The following is a 14,018-nucleotide window of genomic DNA, read 5'->3' as shown; positions in this document are numbered from 1 at the left end:
TGCTGAGAAGCTATTCTCTGCCATTGACATATCTTCATGATAAACATATTCATGAACTAGGGATAATTTTTATCTCTGATTAAAGTTGTAAGCAGGCACAACTCTTTCCCAGTTGACAGCTCTGGGCAAGGAATGGATATGGCAGAATTGTCTAAAATATAAGTCAAGTTAATTTCCTTGGATCCTGCAATTCTCATCAACATGGGCATTTTCTGACGATCTGATTTACTTACCAGCAGTGCCCAGCCTTCTATGCCAAGGCAAAGAAAAACAGAGGACATATGCTGAAAAATTTGTAACATGGTCCCCTAATCAAGTGCTGGCTCCATCCTGTATCCTGTTATAAATTGTAATCTACATTGTGTCTACTGTACACATGTCATTATTCTTTCCTCTGATATCTCAGGCAGCTCTGCCTGATTGCATTTAAATACTTTTTTTAGGTCATTATTGCTTCTCCTCTTATTTATACGTTGCTTGGCTGGGTGGTTATCTCCTTTTCCTATTAGCAGAAGGACCCAAGGTTACTTTTATTCTTCATATCCAAGGAGCCAATTAACTTCCAGCATCCCCCAATGCCATCCCAATAAATAGAGGCTGCTCTAGCCATATTTCCTTCCACAGGGAGACCAGGATGTTCAGCCAATTCTGAATCCACTCTTAGCACTACTTCATGGTTGAGATATTCAGAGGATGGTCTCAGCTGAAACACTGACCGCTTGCCTGATTACTATGTGTGCTGCTTTCCTCGTCGATTTTCTATTACGCTCAGAGTATCTGTGTATCCCTTTCACTCCCAGCCCAAAGGGACCCCATTTCTGAGCAGTATTAGGATGAGAATATCTCTTGTTGGAGGGGGAAAGCCGAGAGGGGTTTTTATTTTTAGTTTTGACGAGAGCATACACTCTTCTGTTTTTTCTTCATGCAGCCTCCCTATTTCCCCCTTACAAATCTGCAACATACCTTTAAAATTATTCATCTTCCATTTAAAACTGCTGGGGGCTAGACTGGCCCCTATGCGGTCTGGAGCTAGGAATTAAAACACCATAGCAGCTTTCATGGGAACAGCTGTCCTAAAAAGAGAGAGAGGCACACGCACACCCTGGGCACAGCCCCTCCATAAATAACGTGGCTCCAGCCCTCTTAAATATCCTCCGTAAGTCTCACTAGGAGTTGTGGGGAGCCATCATATTCATTCAAGTCCAGCAGCATAAAGCTCCCTTGCTGCTTGGGGGCAGAGGAGCAGTGCCAGCACCAGGCATATGCAGGCAGGCGGTTGCTTACGGTGGCAAACTGATGGAGAAGCAGCATTTATTGTGGTCTCTGCCTTTATGCATGGCTGTGCTCCGTGCTTTATCCTACTTCATCCTTCAGCGTGGGGGAAGGCGAGACTGGGCAGGTGGTCGCATTCCCCAGGACAGGGAGAGTTATGTGACTGAAAGTTGGCCGAGTCCTGCCGTTGCTTTATGCCGTCCCAGCTGGTAGCACTACATCATCCCCGCAGAGCTGGGCAGGTGCCTCAGCGCTGGCAGAGGGGGAGGGCAGGGATCAGGCTTGAGTCAAGGTCAGGAACGCAAACAGCAGTGCAAGGGGAGCGTGCACCGCAGGCAGCGGGGAGCCGGCTCCGTGTCGAGCCCCGGAGCGGCTCAGAGAGGATGCTGTGAATGTGGGACTACCCAGCTACGGCCATGAAACTGGAGTTTCCTCCCCTTGAGAAAGCGGGGGGAAAATGAGCCGTCCTTCAGACAGCAAAGCACTATTCTGGTTAGACTGCTAAAGAGGAGCATGCTGAACCGGAAGGCAAAAAAGGTTCAAGAGGAGTGGCTGCGACAAACATATAAAGAAGGACAGAGTGCGAAATCTTGGTGGCCAATGGCAAGAAACCCCTCCATTTGTGAATCTAATAGGCGTGTGACACACACGTGGTGGTAGTAGTTGAGCCTTCCCATCTGGCGCTTCTGATTAATCAAGAGGCTCTAAACCAGGGAAACCTCCAAAAATATCCATCGACAAGAGCTCAGAGAGCGAGAGAAAGTAAGGCAACTCCAACTGTGTCTGCTTGATGCTAACAGGTGGTGATGAACATTGCGTGATTTAGAGCTCAGAGGGGAATAGGAATCTGAAAGATCAAATATCATTCCAAAACCCAGCCAGACTTTGGGACCTGACCGTTCGGGCTCTAAGTCTTCCAGGACAGAGCCAAACACGAAAACGGGGAGAGGAAATAGAGAAATCTGCTCCAGCTCAGCACTACTTGTCCTGAAGTCCCATTCATTATAAATGGTTAAAAAATAAATTATTAGTTCACCTGACATGCCAACCTTGTTTAGAAAGCAGAAAAATACAAAGCAAAGTCTGCTTTTGTTCAGATCTTAGACCAGTATTCAAAATCCATTTATTTCTAGCAGTAGTACCTTGCATCCTTCACACATTAAGTTGCAGTGACACCCATACCCTATACAAATGTTGATTGGCAGGATGAAGACGGGCAGAAGTAAGATCTACAAGTGATTTATGAATGCAATTCAGTGGCTCTTGTCAATATGCTTTATAAACAGCCTGGTTTGTTGAATTGCTGTACGCATCATTTCTGCAAAGATACATGCAGGTCTCAGGTGCTCTGCACTCAGCAAGAACTCTGCAAGGTACCAAGGAAGTGAAGGAGAAGGGGTGGAGTAAATGAAGCAGAAGCTCTGGAGAACAGAAAATGCATTTCCCCAAAGTTGCAGGACTGAAGTTCAGCAATGAAGAAGCTCTCTGGCTTGGCAAGCCCGGATTTTGCCACAGGAAAGCACTTTGGAACCCCCTTACCGCTGTCCCCAATATCCTTAGCAGTTAACACACCCTGTTCTTCTCTTCAGGCGACTACCTTGAAAATAGTTTATTCATCTCACAGTCAATATTAAGCAGTAATATTAACCAGCACAGGCTCTCCTATCAAACCCAAGGTAAATGTGATCTGAATTGGTGCTGATGAAGATCGGGTGGGGAGACTGTAGAGAGTGGAGAAGAATTCATTTGCTTTTTCTATTGTGTCAGAAGGAACCTTCTGAAAACAAGACGGTGCAGCTTTAATAATAAAAAAAAAAAAATGAAAGAAGGAAAGAAAGAAAAAAAGAAAGAAAGGTGCCTCAGTTGTCTCGGCAGCTGATCAACAAAGGAGCAGTCGTGAGCTGTAACCTCTTGGAGCTGCAGTCTGGAACATGACACATGTCAGGCTATGATAAATGGTGCGGAGTGTGTGCAATTTCAAGCGCAATGCCCTTGAGATGCTCAGGACCCCGATCGCAAATGTTATTGTTAAATTAAACCTTAAAGGAAGGATTGGAAAGGGGAGGGGTGGGTTTGAGCGTGTAAGTGCGTACGCGCGTGCGTGTGTGTGTGTGTATATTTATTTATATATATATATGGATATATGAAATACACAGAAGAGAAGGGAAAAATGGCAAGGTGAAGAGAGAAAAACTTTGTATTTTTTTTTAATTGAATTGTGCATCATCTAGGTCTGGCTGAGCTATGGGAGAACTTCAGGCAGGATTTTCTATCCTACGGGCATTTTATTACTTTTGCTCCATCACAATTTGAAAGCTAGAGATCAGCTAAAGTAGGCAGGTATGAGATTGGAAAAGAAATAAATAAATAAGTACATGCCACAGATGGGCAGTTTCTCTAGTTCAAGTGTTCTGCATCCAGGTACCTTTGAATCCAAATGAGTGAAGTTTCAGCGAGTACTGAGTGCTGATTTTGGGAGCTGCCGGTCTCTCAGGGCTTGTTTGTTAGTTAGGTTGTTTGATGGTGTGTGTTTGTTCTTTCTGAGGCAAATATTCACGCTTAAAAGCTGCTCTGAGAAAGAGGTGGTGTTCACAGCCATAACACACTGTGGGCAGCACAGGGACTGAACTTTGCCAGTTCTCCAGGCAGATTTCATCCCCAGCCTGCAAGAACGGTCCCGATGTGTGCAGCACACCATTTCTGTGGTGTCAGCATCCTACTTTCTCCTGTGGTTTAAGAATTGGAGCGGGGGCAGAGGCAGTGAAGACGTGTTTTAGACAAACAATTGCAATAGTATGAGTGGTCAAGGGGTATGGAATAGAGAAGGAAACAGAATGAGTTAGAAAAGAAATAACCGCTCCCATATGCTGAATAAGCTTGTGCCAGGAGAAGTGGCAAGGAGGGCTCCATAAGCCTTACCCTCCAGCTTTTGCATCAAGTGGGTGGAGTGGAGAGCAGGGACAGGGTCTCCTGAGCTCCCGTCTCTGCAGCTTCCAGGTCCCTCCTTGCTCCCTCCGAAGAGATGAGAACCAACATGCCCTCACCACCCTGACATTGTCTCTGGTCACTCTGGACCTGGACTTTAATCTGTTCTTCTTTGCCCTTCTTTCTGTTGCCTGTTTTATGTCTTCCATCTTTCACATGTGCAGAGGAGTCTCCAGTTTTAACTCACCCAGATTCCTCAGAAGTCCTTTCTTTACCTTCTCCCTTTCCATGCTCCCTCCCCCACCGCATCCGTGCTAAGTGCAATTAGTGTAGGCAGTGCAGGAAACACAGCGGAGAATGGAGCTGTGTAAACGAGGGGGAGGACACGGAGGGGGTGAGGTATGGGGTGGGGGGAGCTGGAAAGTGTTCAAGGGGAAATGCTTGCATGACTCGCATAATTGAAGGGAAGAAAGAAGCAAATGAGCAACATAAACCCTCCACTGGAAAAGGAGATGGGAAAAGCCTTTAAATCATAATGAAAAGAAAATTCAAACAAGCAGTAAAAGATAACAAAGGACTAGCAATGACTCATTAAGTAAGATACATTACTTAAGTTGTTCTAATTTTTGTTTGTTCTAATTTTTACCAGATACAAGATAAACCCACTGGTCAGGAATGACCAGCATAAGAGACCTCCATGACCTATTGAAAACACTTAAGACAAGGAAAACAGGTAGCAGAGATCTGACTCCACCAGCAGTAATCCATCTGCTTATTGCTCTGGGTTGCCTCCACAGTGATTCATTGTCCATTAGAGCCTTTAGAGTGACGTGACACCGTTATAACCAAGGCTTAGATTTGGGAAATATAACGAATGCAAAAAGCACATTAGATAGATACCAACGTACTAAGATTATTATTTTTAGAAGGCATCTTACGAACATCCTACGGCTTGTTTTGTACTTTTTGGCTACCGTTGCCTAGCGTCCAGGAAAAGTCAAGTCCTTTTTCGGTTCTTTGGAACATTTTCCCCATGTTTCTTGTTATTAAAGAAAATAAACATTAGACAAAAGCGGACTTTATTGTATCTATAAATAATTCAATGCAGATGGATTCATGGAAAATACCAGCAGGCAGATTTTCAGAGAGAAAGAAAGAGGAATGCTCTAAGGTTAGATGGTGAGGAAAACAGAAAGGGTGAAGCGGCAAGAAACTGCAAGATGTATTGAGAAGAACAGACACAAACAAGAAGGTAACTAATGAGGGGTAACTGAAAATAAAGGTAACTTGGAAAGACAACCCAATCTCTTTGAAAAGTGCATATTCTTTAGTTATGAGCGCAGGTGCTTCCTGCCACCAAGGAGAAGAGGACATTTGCTATGTGTCTTGGGAGGGTACCAGAAAGTTGCATTTAATCATGTCTCATACTGATGTGTTACCGCTCCTACCTTTCCCCTTTGGGGACAACTGGCAGTTGCCGATAATGTTAGGATGATTATTTAACAACATATCCCTCCATCTAATAATTGTTTTATGTGACAACCCAGACTCCGGTGCGCAGCCAAGCTCCTCTCTGAGTGCAGCCGCGCCGCACAGAGGAGTGCAGTCCTCCGTTATGACCTTGTTCACAGAATCCTGTGGCCTCAGAAGCCCGTGTGGTTCATGTGGATGGATGATACACTTACAGATGCCTGGAAAATAAGCTCTCTCAGTTGATAAAACTTGTTGACATTCAATGCTCTGCCTCATCCTAGGGAAACACCCTTTGCGTTATAATATAATTCTTACTATTGGCCTTTTGGGGGATGGGGGACAGTGACTAGCACCTTGTTGGGAGATGACCATATGAATGTACCTAGCCAAATCTAGATGCATAAAGTCTGCAAGTGCTCCTGTACCTGCTGCTCTTGGAACAAATGACTTTTTCATTATTTGAACCACGGCATGGTGGAACTTGTTCCAGTTCTTAAAATTTCAGAGATCTGAGCATCCTCTCCCACAACAGAGCTTGTATACATGCTATCAGTTCTGGATCATGTGTTTGTAATCATGAGACTTTTTTAAACTACCTTTAACCTGGAGAAGGAAAAGCTGGCAGTATTTGTATATGAATGAGTATTTTACAGTGTTCAGTGTGAATTTGAAGAAAAGAAAGTTCTCTAATGGTCACATTCCATTAGCATGGGAGTGAAGACCAAAGGTTTTTAAGGACCAAACAATCCCCCTTCCCTCATTCTTGTCCTCTATTGCCTGTCCCCCCACTTACAACTCCCACTATTGTTCCCAGAGTTCCTCAACCCATTTATTTTCTCTCCACTGCTTATCTACCTGAAGCAACATCAATACCCAGTCACTGCAAGTCACAAGGAACATAAACATACTCAGGAACTCTGAGAAAGTAGAGAAGTAAACTGATGTCAGAGAAAAATGAACATGGAGAAAAGCTTGTCCCATAGTTAGGAGGAGCTGGTGAGGAAATGAGTGGTGGGAAGGAAGAAGGACATTTATAGGAGGAATGGAGCAGCTTTGCTTGATTGCAAACAACCATTTCAAAGCCACCAATTTTGCTGATGTTGCACAAGAAAAGTGCAAGGCTTCCTTGAGGTATTGCTTCTACAATAAAAGCCGGTTAGGAACTTAGCTGGAATCACTGAAGCCATGCAGCAAAAACCCCCATGTAATATGGAATACCTCCATGCACCATATAAGACATACAAGGCCTGTTTGTGCAGTCACTATTTGGAAAGGGATTGTATTTTTGTGGTGTATTTTGGCTCTTTTTCTGTACATAGCCACAAGGCAATGGATACTGAAGTGGAAGGCAGAAGAGCTGTAAATCAGGTCTGTGAAGACAGCTGAATCTGTCTCTCCTTCTCAAGGCTGCTTTTGGAAAAGGTGCTGCAGTAGTGGGCTATCTTCTGTGAACACAAGGCATCAGGAGAGGGAGACAGGAAGGTTTCCAGGGGAGAGAACCACCCACCCGGAGGTGGAAAGAAAGGTTTCCTTCAGACCTGTAAACATTTGAGAAACAAAAGTAGAAGCACAGGGAGAAATCATCTTCTTGCCATTCTGCTGCTTTGCCACACGCCGGGGGAACAGCACATTGTTCTCCATCTGAACAATGCCCCGTTCCCACCACGTGCAAGGGGAAAAGAATGCGAGCTTTACTTTGCTTTATTATCAACTCTGTGCAATGCAGAGATAACTGCACAGACTGGCTGGTCCCTGAAAAGCAAAGACGAATTTTGATCAAAATTGGATTATGGGGCATTTCATTTCTACTTAAGAATGGTTCTGAACTGATTTCCCATTTACTCTATATGCAAAAAATTAACAAAATAAAAATTGTCAAGACTGAATAATGCTGCTGAAAAGAAAAATAAAGCCAAAAAAATTGCCAAAAAATAATTGGACTGAAACAGCTCCAAGTCAGATTAGCTTTAAATCTTCCTAAGAATGACGAAGCTCTTGCAACCAAAGGCAAGTTACTTCATTAGGCTGATTCTGCATATTTAATTCTCAGTCTGCCAACTTAATGCAATTTTTTTTGGTTATCAGTGGCGCAGTTTTTTCTTGATATATAATAATGACATTGCATTTGGTTTAAAAGCAGATTTCCACAATCAAGGCAATCACAGACTATTAAGTGCTCAGTCAAGTCCCAATGCAACTGCCTTCAAGTGGGCTAAAGGGAGACGGTCAGAGCTGCCAATCCCAAAATACAACCCAGCCCTTCAGCCCACCCTGCGGCCAAAGGAATAGTACTCTTTTGACTTTAGCAGACTCTGTGATGGAAAATATTTCTGTCCAAAACAAAATTGGCCTGTAATCTGGGTAAGCTATTCAGAGCAAACAGTGGCAAATTTAGCCTTTTCTCCTGTTTGCAAATCATCCATGTAGGGACTGTGGTTTTTTAATGCCTTCACATGCATTTGTCTGACAAATACTATATATAGAAATATTTCAGCAGCCTGGCGACATTGATTATGTCTTGTATTATCTACGATAGATAGCGGTATATGACTGGTCCTCTAGGTTACAACGCAATTTAGCCATAGAGCAAATATGCTCAAATAGCCAGTGTAAAATATACTAAATCAGATCCTTATGAATTTTAAAGCCTAAGTCTGAAGCTCTTCCTCAATCTGTTTACCAAATCAGTGTGGCTGCTCCCAAATTAAAGCGCTGTGCCCTATAGGCAAGAAGATCAGACTTATGAGCCATCATAATCCTCCTTGCACTTGTAAATTGTAGCTGATTCAGCTGTAAATCGAAAGCAGCTTTTTGGACCTCAGTATTAACATTTCCAAAAGTTTGCTATCATTGTCAATCTTCCAGCCTTCAAAATAGTCCAGCACGCCAGGCTGTGGGTCCTGAGCTGAGCAAAACCTCTGTCCTATGCCTATTGAGATGCAACAGAAATATTCCCTTTGTTTTCAAATGTTTGTGTTATAACAACACATGTTTAAAATGTGTGTGTGTTTGTGAGGGGATCTAATTGAAAATAACGTTATAATACTTAAAAGAGGAAAATCTACATTTGTGCCAAACACTGTAGAAATCCTGCATGTTAAGGTCAGATACAGAGGCAAATTCTGTTTAAAGGCTCGAGAGCTCAGCCTGATGGCACAGAAACCTTTCACAAAGTTTGCTACCCTGAGCCTAATTCGTTCAAAAATTGCCACTCAGGGACCTCAGGTTTCACCTCTCCGTGGAGGAGGTAATGTACATCTGGCTTTCAAATCAATCGAAAACCTCATCTCCCGTTCACCTGAGCGCCTGTTTATACCCACACCAGATCACTCCCCTTTCTGTTGGTGCCAAAAGGGCAGAGCCAGGGCTGTACACATCTCCCAGGACCAGACCAGAGAGAGAGGACAGAAGGCTACCCTGTAACCCGTAGTGGATACCCATGCAGATGACTGAAGGATATCCATACATTCATTATGCCCTGCATGGACATTCAGGCAAGAGAATAGTTGGTCTATAATTACAAAGAAACTATTTATTACCTGTGAGATATCTGATCCTCGAGTATGTGTCAGGGAAAGGAGAGTATTGCATGGGTCATGTTGACTCCTCTTGTCTCCGTGTTTGCTTGTATTTCTCCCCAGGAAGAAAACTTTTCTTGCTGATGTGCCAGTCTCTTGAAAAAAAAAAAAAAAAAGAAAAAAATTCCCCTTCTGCCGACATTCCCTTCCGAGTCTGGGAACTTCTATTGTCTTTTCTCTAGTAATAAATGATAATAATTAAAGGCAAATACACAATAATTAGTCACACTAGGTTTATCCATCTGGCATACCTGTATCTCATCACTGTGTCTTTGAAACAGATGACAAGCACCATATTGCACCAACATCCTGCTAATGGGTCCGAGCAGGGAAAAAGAAGGTAAAAGGGTTACCACCAAAAAAAAAAAAAAGAAAGAAAAAAGAAAAAAGAGAAAGTAAAAGGAAAAAAAAGGTCAGCAACAGGGACTGACAACATTATACAGCACTAAAAAAATAGTGGTGGCTGACTGTCAAGTTATGAACCACTCACTGGCAGATGTGTTTTCAAGTGGGGTTAGGAAAACATGGAAATATGCAGCACTCTGCTTAAACTACCTCCTGCTTGAAATACCTGTACCTGACGTACCTAGTGTTGAAATAAGGATCATTTCCTGGAGGATTTTAGCTGGGTATGCAGACGTATAGGGAAAATGAGCTGTTTTAAGAGCTTTGCCTGGCTACCTGAAAAGTTTGGGTTTCATTCCGAGGACAACACGTTACGGACCAAGTAATCAGCTATGTTGGTCCCTCTTCCCTAGGTTGATTGAGGCACACCAGGAGTCTCTCCATCCCTATCAGGGCTGCCTGAGAGAAGGCAGAGTAAAACTAATACAGCAAAGAATTTTCAACAAATATTTACTCCTTTAAAAAAATGATCATACAAGGCTGGCATTTGATTTCTGGGAATTTGTGAGAAGCAGAGTTTTACTTGTATAAATAATCACAGAGAGCCCATTTCAGTCACATGTATTCAGATTTCGATTAAACCTCCACAAGTGCTTCAACTCTTTTCAAACAGACAGCAGAAACTTGCATGCACTGAGAGCTGATTTTCTGGTTGTAACGATTTTCTGGTTGCAGTGCAGTCATGCCCAAGAAAACAGCCATGGAGCTGGGTCCAGCTATGTTACCTGGCTGCATAAAAACAAAAAAAGCAAAGGCAGTGCCTCACCAAAAGCCTCTACAACCTTGATATAAGACAAGCATCAAGTGATTTTGTGCTTCCCTGGGTCTAACCTGCCTGAGCCTTGCATAGCTGAAAGCTATCAGTTGGCAGTCTCTAAAGCGATAAAACGTTTAAAAAATAAAAATAATAATAATTTTTTAAAATTGCCTGTGATACATTATGAAGTAAAAAGTAGACCATTGGTAATTTATACTCACTACCCATCCAGGCTTCAAGGCAAAAATCAGGCTTCAGAAACATCAAGCTCATCATCAAACTGCTCTGTTTCCTGCAGTCTGGGAAGATTTGTATCTGGCTGGGGTTTAGGGAACGTCTCAGCTGTGTCTTTGCAATGAAGATACCTGTTCTGTAGGTGTTATTGAGCTCAAACTCGTCACAAGTCATAGGGTGGCTGATGTGACACCAAGCAGCTGAAATTCCTTTGTTGGATATCCCGGTCTCAGGAGGAGAATAGTGATGAACTGGACCAAGCTTACCTGCATTCAAGCAATGCATCCAGGCGCTTGTAGAAATGTTAACAGCAAATTTGTTCGTTTTCATGCAGTACTTCCAGTGCATTAGCAACTCTGACCATACAGGAAGATAAAGAAAATACTGGGAAATGTGTTTTGAGTGAAGGGAAGTTTTACAGGTGATGCTCTCCTAGTATCTCCTCCTGAACTCTGTACCTGACCATGACAACATAAGGAATGCATCATGAACTTTGTTGGAAGAACAGGTTTTTTCCTTATACACCCGGAGTTTATCTTGCACTAAGAGTTTCCAGCCCAGAAGCAGTTGCATTTCAGCCTTGCTAAGCCCATTGGTGTACCTCACACACAATACACTGCGATGCTTTTGCAGTTAGTCTGCAAATGAATTGTGTCTCCCTCAGTCTGGTGAGCACCATGAGACTCTGGGATATGGAGCTTATATAAAAACAGAGCAAAAGAGTGGAGTTCATTATTAATTCTTCCTAGGTAAATTAACTGGGAATAGCTTTTCAAAATATTCCTGTACATATTTTCTATACAAAGAGACCTTCTCTTGTTTGTTTCTCTCTTCCTCTGGACAGTCCCTAGTGATGATTTTCACAGCTCTTATGGAAGCAGCTCATTGTTCTGCAGAGACTTAATTAAAGTGTACTTCCATGTGAAATTAGGCTATTGTATTTATTTAATCTTTATGGTAATTGCTGTACAAGGGCTGTGACTGTCTGCATCCTACTCCACACACCCACATCTCTCCCCACCCCACCCCACGGTCACCACTCCCTGAAGGAAATGGCTAGTCATTCTGTCCTGCTTGAACTCCTCATCTACTCAAGTGATGTGTTTGAACTTTCACCCATGGACAGCAATATTTGCTCACCATGCCAGCATCTTTCACGGACTAAAGGTATGCTGGAACAGCCCTGGAGAGAGAAACGTGTTGCTTGTGGTTTTCTTCTCCCAAGCGTTAGGTGATACTGTATTGAGCTCTTACAGAGCTCATGTGGTATTTCACACTTTCTGTGCCAGTCTGTAGGTCTTTCCTAGGCTGGTTTTCGTCTTGAGACTGAGCACTCTATTGCCATGGAAAAGTTTTTTTCTTAAAATTAAAAATTAAGTCTATGAGCTCCAGCTGAATCACCTGCAATGTTAAAAATACAATTTCAATGAAAGCGCAATTGCCAGGTATCATTTATGTCCAAATATCCAAGCAAAGCCTAAAATAAAGCTCTGGCACTTGATTATTCTTGGGGGGGAGGAGGAATGGCTGCAATTTATTTTCAGAACATTTCCACAGTGAGATGAGTCTGTTTTTCAAAGAGATGTTAGCAAATTGAAAACAACAACAGGTTTCATTGACTCCATTGTGCCTGGAAATGGCTGAGTAGAGTTGCAGTGAGGAATAATAATCAAATAAATGTAATTAAAGCCTCCAAATGGTCTGATGCCAATGTGATTGGCATTTATTATTTCATCCTCAAAGAATGAGCTCCCAAAAAGAGTTTGTCATGAGCTGCACAGGCAGACAGGTGATCTGCCCCTCTCTGATACCGTACCTACACTCCAAATCTGACTCAAGAGAGCCCAGTCACACCACAGGAAGAGGAAAGTTGAGGTTTCTGGCCCATTGCTGTAAGGATGGAATTACATTTTCTGCCATACTCTTAACATCCTGTTTAAATTAACGTTGCTGCAATCCTCTCACATAGAGAGGCTTCATATTTAACCTAATTTTTCAGACTGGTTGCTTAAAACACAAGAGTCCAGCAGTTCATAAATCAGTTGTCTGAAGCACAGATTATAATCCAAGGCCTTTCCAGAAATTATCTTGTCTGGTTTCTGCCAGGTCTGTATTTTATGCAACTGATAACCTACGCTTTCTTTCCATATGAACTGATTATTCTCTTTCATACTGTCCCACAGGGCTCTGTGCTGGCCCTTGTGCTTGTGAAACTCTGAATTGGCTTCCTCTTCTAAATCAGCATGAGGAGTGAATTATTATTGCAACATCATATCACTATCGCTCAGATTTACTTTGATTTAGCTGCAGGCTGATCCCAATAGCCCAGCTCTGCTTTCTTGCTGGGTGGATGTGTTGATGCAGCTATTGTTTCAAATCTGGTGGTAGACAGACCATAGCTGTGCTCTTTCTTTGCAGTTTGCCTTTCTGGATGACGGGCTGCGTAGCTCCGTACTGACATAAGGGACACGTCCGCCACTTTGGAAGAAGATATGAGAAACCCCTCACGAGGCAAAAATGGTTTAATTCAGCCCCACTGCAAAAGCTTTAACCTAATCCTTTGGGCACAGAGAACAGCTTCAACTCGAGATTTTATAGCCATTCAAAACTTTTTTAGTGTTAACTCTGACTACTCCTCTTCTCTGCATAACTATCTGATGGCTGTATAGATCTCACTAAAGTCTGACTCTGGCAAAATCTTCCAGCAAAATTAACTTTTCTGACACTCTAATACCTGATTTAGTATTTCTTGTTCTGTTTCTTTTTTTCTTTTTCAGCCACAACAAGGTAAAAAAGGTTGTTGCAAAACTTCTGAAGAGGCATAATGTTCAAAGGACAACATCTAGAGGCTCTAGATGGAGTTTGAGGACAACCTTTTTACATGCTACATTTGTGCACCAAAGGAGACATATTCCAGTCTGAGAGGGCTTCCCGTCCTAGGGAAATACAAGATTTAGCAGGTACCTGGAATAAACAGAGATGTTCAAAAAATAAGTAATCTGCTCTTTTGCTTGTTTTTCCCTGGACTAGGCTCAGTTTCTAGGTAGAAGATAATTTGGGGGATCGTTTGTGGGACTTCAGTTTGACTTGGTTTTGCTCAGTAGCTGTAACCTCAGCTATCTGCAATCTGTTCTTACACATTCCTTCCTGTGCAGGTCTAGGAAACTAGGGCATGAGCTCAGCATCTCAAATAAGCTTCCAGTTCCACCTGCAACCCCCCCCCGAGTATATCTCCTTAGACCCTCACCCCATTTTGAATTTATTCATTAGTACAATGCCTCCTCTCCTCAGAGAATGGCTGTTTTATTGAGCTTATTTTTGGACTCCAAAGGCGCTGCCAGGAAAGGCAGAGATGACAGTTCCCTTTGATGCAA

The sequence above is a fragment of the Mycteria americana genome, chromosome 6 (assembly GCF_035582795.1).
Source record: "Mycteria americana isolate JAX WOST 10 ecotype Jacksonville Zoo and Gardens chromosome 6, USCA_MyAme_1.0, whole genome shotgun sequence".
Taxonomy (NCBI): domain Eukaryota; kingdom Metazoa; phylum Chordata; class Aves; order Ciconiiformes; family Ciconiidae; genus Mycteria; species Mycteria americana.
This window is presented reverse-complemented; position numbering follows the sequence as displayed.